The following is a 9,042-nucleotide window of genomic DNA, read 5'->3' as shown; positions in this document are numbered from 1 at the left end:
CAACTAGATACTCTAGAAACTCCACAACTAGAAACTCCACAACTTGAAACTCCGCCACTACAAATTCCACAACTAGAAACTCTACAACTTGAAACCCAACAAATAGTTACTCCACAACTACGGACTCCAAAACTAGAAACTCCAACACTAGAAACTCCACATTCAGAAACTCCGACCTAAAAACTGCGCAACTAGAAACTCCACAACTACAAACTCCACAACTAGAGACTCCACAACAAGAAACTCTACAGCTAGGAAGTCCGCAACTAGAAACTCTGCAACTAGAAACTCCACAACTAGAAACTCCGCAACTAGAAACTCCACAGCTAGAAACTCCACAACTACAAACTCCACAACTAGAGACTCCACAACTAGAAACTTCACAACTACGAGCTCCACAACTACGAACCCCACAACTACAAACTCCACAACTAGAAACTAAACAACTAGAAACTCCACAACTTTAGACTTCGCAACTACAAACTCCACAACTAGAGACTCCACAACTAGGAACTCCACAACTAGAGACTCCACAACCAGAAACTCCACAGCTAGAAACTCCACAACTTGAGACTTCGCATTTAGAGACTCGGCAACTAGAATCTCATCAACTAGAAACTCCACAACGAGAAACTCCACAACGAGAAACTCCACAACTAGAAACTCCACAACTTGAAACACCACAACTAGATACTCCACAACTACAAATTTCACAACTAGAAACTCACAACTAAAAACTCTGAAAAAATAAACTCCGCAACTAGAAACTCCACAGCTAGAAAGTCCGCAACTAGAAACTCCGCCACTGCAATTTTCACAGCTAGAAACTCCACAACTACAAACTCCACAACAAGAGACTCCACAACTAGAAACTCCACAACTACGAATTCCACAACTACGAACCCCATAACTACAAACTCCACAACTAGAAACTTCACAACTACAAACTCCAGAACTTTAGACTTCGCAACTAGAAATTCACAACTAGAGACTCCGGAACTAGGAACTCCACAACTAGACTCCACAACCAGAAACTCCACAGCTAGAAACTCCACAACTAGAGACTTTACAACTAGAAACTCCGCAACTAGAAACTCCACAACTAGAAACTTCACAGATAGAAACTCCAAAACTTGAATTACCACAACTAGATACTACACAACTACAAATTCCACAACTAGAAACTCCACAACTTGAAACTCCATAACTAGAAACTCCGCTACTAGAAAACTCCACAACTAGAAACTCCACAGCTAGAAATTTCACTACTTGAAACACTACAACTAGATACTCCAAAACTACGAATTCCACAACAATAAACTCCAACACTAGAAAATCCGCAACTAGAAACTCCACAACTAGAAACTCCTCAACTAGAAACTCCACAACTTGAAACACCACAACTAGATACTCTAGAAACTCCCCAACTAGAAACTCCACAACATGAAACTCCGCTACTACAAATTCCACAACTAGAAACTCCAAAACTTGAAACCCAACAAATAGATACTCCACAACTACCGAATCCAAAACTAGAAACTCCACTAGAAACTCCACAACCAGAAACTCCGACCTAAAAACTCCGCAACTAGAAATTCCACAACTACAAACTCCACAACTAGAGACTCCACAACAAGAAAATCCACAACTAGAAACTCCACAACTTGACACTCCACAACTAATAAACTCCGCAACTGGAAAATCTGCAACTAGAAACTCCACAGTTAGATACTTCACTACTTGAAACACCAAAACTAGATACTTCACAACTTGCAACCCCACAACTAGATACTCCACAACTACAAATTTCACAACTAGAAACTCCACAGCTAGAAAATCCACCACTAGAAACTCCACAACTAGCAACTCCGCAACTAGAAAACTCCGCAACTAGAAACTCCCAACCAGACACTCCGCAACTAGGAACTCTACAACTTCAAAATCCACAACTAGAAACTCCCCAACTTGAAACTCCACAACTAGATACACCACAACTACAAACTTCACAATCAGAAACTCCACAACTAGAAACTCCACAACTTGAAACTCCACAACTAATAAACTCCGCAACTAGAAAATCTGCAACTAGAAACTCTGCAACTAGAAACTCCACAGCTAGAAACTTCACTACTTGAAACACCACAACTAGATACTCCACAACTACGAATTCCACAACTAGAAACTCCACAGCTAGAAACTTCACTACTTGAAACACTACAACTAGATACTCCAAAACTACGAATTCTACAACAATAAACTCCAAAACTAGAAACTCCTCAACTAGAAACTCCACAACTTGAAACACCACAACTAGATACTCCACAACTACAAACTCCACCACTAGAAACTCCACAACTAAAAACTCCACAACTTGAAACTCCGCAACAAGAAACTCCACAACTAGAAACTCCACAACCAGAAACTCCCCAACTAGAAACTCCGCAACTAGAAATCCCACAACTAGAGACTCCACAACTAGAGACTTCACAACTAAAAACTCCGCAACTAGAAAATCCACAACTAGAAACTCCACAGCTAGAAACTCCACATTTTGAAACACCACAACTAGATACTCCACAACTACAAATTCCATAACTAGAAACTCCACAACTTGAAACTCAACAAATTGATACTCTACAACTATGGATTCCACAACTAGAAACTCTAACACTAGAAGCTCCACAACCAGAAACTCCGCAACTAAAAACTCCGCAACTAGAAACTCCACAGCTAGAAAATCCACAGCTAGAAATTCCACAATTATAAACTCCACAACTACAGACTCCGCTACTTTAAACTCCACAACTAGACAATCCGCAACTAGGAACTCTACAACTTCAAAATCCACAACTAAAAACTTCACAACGTGAAACTCCACAACTAGATACTCCACAACTACAAACTCCACAACTAGAAACTCCACAACTTGAAACTCCGCAACTAGAAACTCCGCCACTACAATCTCCACAACCGGAAAACTCCGCAACTAGAAACTCTGCAACTAGAAACTCCGCAACTAGAAACTCCAGAGCTAGAGACTCCACAACTACAAACTCCACAACTAAAGACTCCACAACTAGAAACTCCACAACTACGAGTCCCACAACTACGAATCCCACAACTACGAATCCCACAACTACAAACTCAACAACTAGAAATTCCACAACTAGAAACTCAACAACTTTAGACTTCGCAACTAGAAACTCCACAACTAGAGACTCCACAACTAGGAACTCCACTACTAGAGACTCCACAACCAGAAACTCCACAGCTAGAAATTCCACAGCTTGAGACTTCGTATGTAGAGACTCGGCAACTAGAAACACAACAACTAGAAACTCCACAACGAGAAACTCCACAACTAGAAACTCCACAACTTGAAACACCACAACTAGATACTCCACAAAAACAAATTTCATAACTAGAAACTCCACAGCTAGAAAGTCCGCAACTAGAAACTCTGCAACTAGAAACTCCGCAACTAGAAACTCCACAGCTAGAAAATCCACCACTAGAAACTCCACAACTAGCAACTCCACAACTACAGACTGCGCAACTAGAAAACTCCGCAACTAGAAACTCCCAACCAGACACTCCGCAACTAGGAACTCTGCAACTTCAAAATCCACAACTAGAAACTCCCCAACTTGAAACACCACAACTAGATACTCCACAACTACAAACTCCACAACTAGAAACTCCGCAACTAGAAACTCCGCCACTAGAAACTCCACAACTATCAAACTCCGCAACTAGAAATTTTGCAACTAGAAACTCCGCAACTAGAAACTCCACAGCTAGAAACTTCACTACTTGAAACACCACAACTAGATACTCCACAACTACAAATTCCACAACTAGAATCTCCACAGCTAGGAAGTTCGCAACTAGAAACTCTGCAACTAGAAACTCCACAACTAGAAACTCCGCAACTAGAAACTCCACAGCTAGAAACTCCGCAACTAGAAACTCCACAGCTAGAAACTCCACAACTACAAACTCCACAACTAGAGATTCCACAACTAGAAACTTCACAACTACGAGCTCCACAACTACGAAACTAAACAACTAGAAACTCCACAACTAGAGATTCCACAACCAGAAACTCCACAGCTAGAAACTCCACAACTTGAGACTTCGCATTTAGAGACTCGGCAACTAGAAACTCAACAACTAGAAACTCCACAACTAGAAACTCCATAACTTGAAACACCACAACTAGATACTCCACAACTACAAATTTCACAACTAGAAACTCCACAACTAAAAACTCCGCAACTAGAAACTCCGCAACTAGAAACTCCGCCACTGCAATCTTCACAACTGGAAAACTATGCAACTAGAAACTCAGCAACTAGAAACTCCGCAACTACAAACTCCACAGCTGGAAACTCCACAACTACAAACTCCAAAACTAGAGACTCCGCAACTAGAAACTCCACAACTACGAACTCCACAACTACGAACCCCAAAACTACGAACTCCACAACTAGAAGCTCCACAACTAGAAACTTCACAACTTTAGACTTCGCAACTAGAAATCCACAACTAGAGACTCCACAACTAGGAACTCCACAACTAGAGACTCCACAACCAGAAACTCCACAGCTAGAAACTCCACAACTAGAGACTTTACAACTAGAAACTCCGCAACTAGAAACTCCACAACTAGAAACTCCACAGCTAGAAACTCCAAAACTTAAATTACCACAACTAGATACTACACAACTACAAATTCCACAACTAGAAACTCCAAAACTTGAAACTCCACAACTAGAAAACTCCACAACTAGAAACTCCACAGCTAGAAACTTCACTACTTGAAACACTACAACAAGATACTCCAAAACTACGAATTCCACAACGATAAACTCCAACACTAGAAACTCCTCAACTAGAAACTCCACAACTTGAAACACCACAACTAGATACTCTAGAAACTCCACAACTTGAAACTCCACAACTTGAAACTCCGCCACTACAAATTCCACAACTAGAAACTCTACAACTTGAAACCCAACAAATAGATACTCCACAACTACGGACTCCAAAACTAGAAACTCCAACACTAGAAACTCCACATTCAGAAACTCCGACCTAAAAACTCCGCAACTAGAAACTCCACAACTACAAACTCCACAACTAGAGACTCCACAACAAGAAACTCTACAGCTAGGAAGTCCGCAACTAGAAACTCCACAGCTAGAAACTCCACAACTACAAACTCCACAACTAGAGACTCCACAACTAGAAACTCCACAACTACGAACTCCACAACTACGAACCCCAAAACTACAAACTCCACAACAAGAAACTCCACAACTAGAAACTCCACAACTTTAGACTTCGCAACTAGAAATCCACAACTAGAGACTCCACAACTAGGAACTCCACAACTAGAGACTCCACAACCAGAAACTCCACAGCTAGAAACTCCACAACTAGAGACTTTACAACTAGAAACTCCGCAACTAGAAACTCCACAACTAGAAACTCCACAGCTAGAACCTCCAAAACTTGAATTACCACAACTAGATACTACACAACTACAAATTCCACAACTAGAAACTCCACAACTTTAACCTCACAACTAGAAACTCCACAGTTAGATACTTCACTACTTGAAACACCACAACTAGATACTCCACAACTACAAATTCCGCAACTAGAAACTCCACGGCTAGAAAGTCCACAACTAGAATCTCTGCAACTAGAAACTCGACAACAAGAAACTGCACAGCTAGAAAATCTACCACTAGAAACTCCACAACTACAGACTCCACAACTACAGACTCCACAACTAGAAACTCCACAACTAAAAACTCCACAACCAGAAACTCCGCAACTAGAAATCCCACAACTAGAGACTCCACAACTAGAGACTTCACAACTAGAAACTCCACAACTAGAAACTCCATAACTAGAAACTCCACAACTTGCAACCCCACAACTAGATACTCCACAACTACCAATTTCACAACTAGAAACTCCACAACTAAAACTCCGCAACTAGAAACTCCGCAACTACAAACTCCACAGCTAGAAAGTCCGCAACTAGATACTCTGCAACTAGAAACTCCGCAACTAGAAACTCCACAGCTAGAAAATCCACCACTAGAAACTCCACAACTAGCAACACCACAACTACAGACTCCGCAACTAGAAAACTCCGCAACTAGAAACTCCCAACCAGACACTCCGCAACTAGGAACTCTACAACTTCAAAATCCACAACTAGAAACTCCCCATTTTGAAACTCCGCAACTAGATACTCCACAACTACAAACTCCACAACTAGAAACTCCTCAACTAGAAACTCCACAACTTGAAACTCCACAACTAATAAACTCCGCAACTAGAAAATCTGCAACTAGAAACGCTGCAACTAGAAACTCCACAGCTAGAAACTTCACTACTTAAACACCACAACTAGATACTCCACAACTACGAATTCCACAACTAGAAACTCCACAGCTAGAAAGTTCGCAACTAGAAACTCTGCAACTAGAAACTCTACAACTAGAAACTGCACAGCTAGAAAATCTCCCACTAGAAACTCCACGACTACAGACTCCACAACTACAGACTTCACAACAAGAAACTCCACAACTAGAAACTCCACAACCAGAAAGTCCGCAACTAGAAATCCCACAACTAGAGACTCCATAACTAGAAACTCCACTACTGGAAAATTCCGCAACTAGAAACTCTGCAACTAGAAACTCCGCAACTAGAAACTCCACAGCTAGAAACTTCACTACTTGAAACACTACAACTTGATACTCCAAAACTACAAATTCTACAACAATAAACTCCAAAACTAGAAACTCCGCAACTAGAAACTCCACAACTAGAAACTCCTCAACTAGAAACTCCACAACTAGCAACGCCACAACTACAGACTCCGCAACTAGAAAACTCCGCAACTAGAAACTTCCAACCAGACACTCCGCAACTAGGAACTCCATAACTTCAAAATCCACAACTAGAAACTCCTCAACTTGAAACTCCGCAACTAGATACTCCACAACTACAAACTTCACAATCAGAAACTCCACAACTAGAAACTCCACAACTTGAAACTCCACAACTAATGAACTCCGCAACTAGAAAATCTGCAACTAGAAACTCTGCAACTAGAAATTCCACAGCTAGAAACTTCACTACTTGAAACACCACAACTAGATACTCCACAACTACGAATTCCACAACTAGAAACTCCACAGCTAGAAAGTTCGCAACTAGAAACTCTGCAACTAGAAACTCTACAACTAGAAACTGCACAGCTAGAAAATCTCACACTAGAAACTCCACAACTACAGACTTCACAACAAGAAACTCCACAACTAGAAACTCCACAACCAGAAACTCCGCAACTAGAAACTCCGCAACTAGAAATCCCACAACTAGAGACTCCATAACTAGAAACTCCACTACTAGATAACTCCGCAACTAGAAACTCTGCAACTAGAAACTCCGCAACTAGAAACTCCGCAGCTAGAAACTTCACTACTTGAAACACTACAACTAGATACTCCAAAACTACGAATTCTACAACAATAAACTCCCAAACTAGAAACTCCGCAACTAGAAACTGCACAGCTAGAAACTCCTCAACTAGAAACTCCACAACTTGAAACACCACAACTAGATACTCCACAACTACAAACTCCAAACTAGAAACTCCACAACTAAAAACTCCACAACTTGAAACTCCGCAACAAGAAACTCCACAACTAGAAACTCCACAACCAGAAACTCCGCAACTAGAAACTCCGCAACTAGAAATCCCACAACTAGAGACTCCACAACTAGAGACTTCACAACTAGAAACTCCGCAACTAGAAAATCCACAACTAGAAACACCACAACTAGATACTCCACAACTACAAATTCCATAACTAGAAACTCCACAACTTGAAACTCAACAAATAGATACTCCACAACTATGGATTCCACAACTAGAAACTCTTAACACTAGAAACTCCACAACCAGAAACTCCGCAACTATAAACTCCGCAACTAGAAACTCCACAGCTAGAAAATCCACAGCTAGAAATTCCACAATTAGAAACTCCACAACTACAGACTCCGCAACTTTAAACTCCACAACTAGACAATCCGTAACTAGGAACTCTACAACTTCAAAATCCACAACTAAAAACTTCACAACTTGAAACTCCACAACTAGATACTCCACAACTACAAACTCCACAACTAGAAACTCCACAACTTGAAACTCCGCAACTAGAAACTCCGCCACTACAATCTCCACAACTGGAAAACTCCGCAACTAGAAACTCTGCAACTAGAAACTCCGCAACTAGAAACTCCAGAGCTAGAAACTCCACAACTACAAACTCCACAACTAGAGACTCCACAACTAGAAACTCCACAACTACGAGTCCCACAACTACGAATCCCACAACTACAAACTCAACAACTAGAAATTCCACAACTAGAAACTCAACAACTTTAGACTTCGCAACTAGAAACTCCACAACTAGAGACTCCACAACTAGGAACTCCACAACTAGAGACTCCACAACCAGAAACTCCACAGCTAGAAATTCCACAGCTTGAGACTTCGTATGTAGAGACTCGGCAACTAGAAACACAACAACTAGAAACTCCACAACGAGAAACTCCACAACTAGAAACTCCACAACTTGAAACACCACAACTAGATACTCCACAAAAACAAATTTCATAACTAGAAACTCCACAGCTAGAAAGTCCGCAACTAGAAACTCTGCAACTAGAAACTCCGCAACTAGAAACTCCACAGCTAGAAAATCCACCACTAGAAACTCCACAACTAGCAACTCCACAACTACAGACTCCGCAACTAGAAAACTCCGCAACTAGAAACTCCCAACCAGACACTCCGCAACTAGGAACTCTACAACTTCAAAGTCCACAACTAGAAACTCCCCAACTTGAAACACCACAACTAGATACTCCACAACTACAAACTCCACAACTAGAAAATCTGCAACTAGAAACTCCGCAACTATAAACTCCGCAGCTAGAAACTTCACT

This window comes from Rhipicephalus microplus, unplaced genomic scaffold, assembly GCF_043290135.1.
Source record: "Rhipicephalus microplus isolate Deutch F79 unplaced genomic scaffold, USDA_Rmic scaffold_14, whole genome shotgun sequence".
Lineage (NCBI taxonomy): Eukaryota > Metazoa > Arthropoda > Arachnida > Ixodida > Ixodidae > Rhipicephalus > Rhipicephalus microplus.
The sequence above is the reverse complement of the archived record's forward strand: the minus strand, read 5'-3'. Positions refer to the sequence as shown.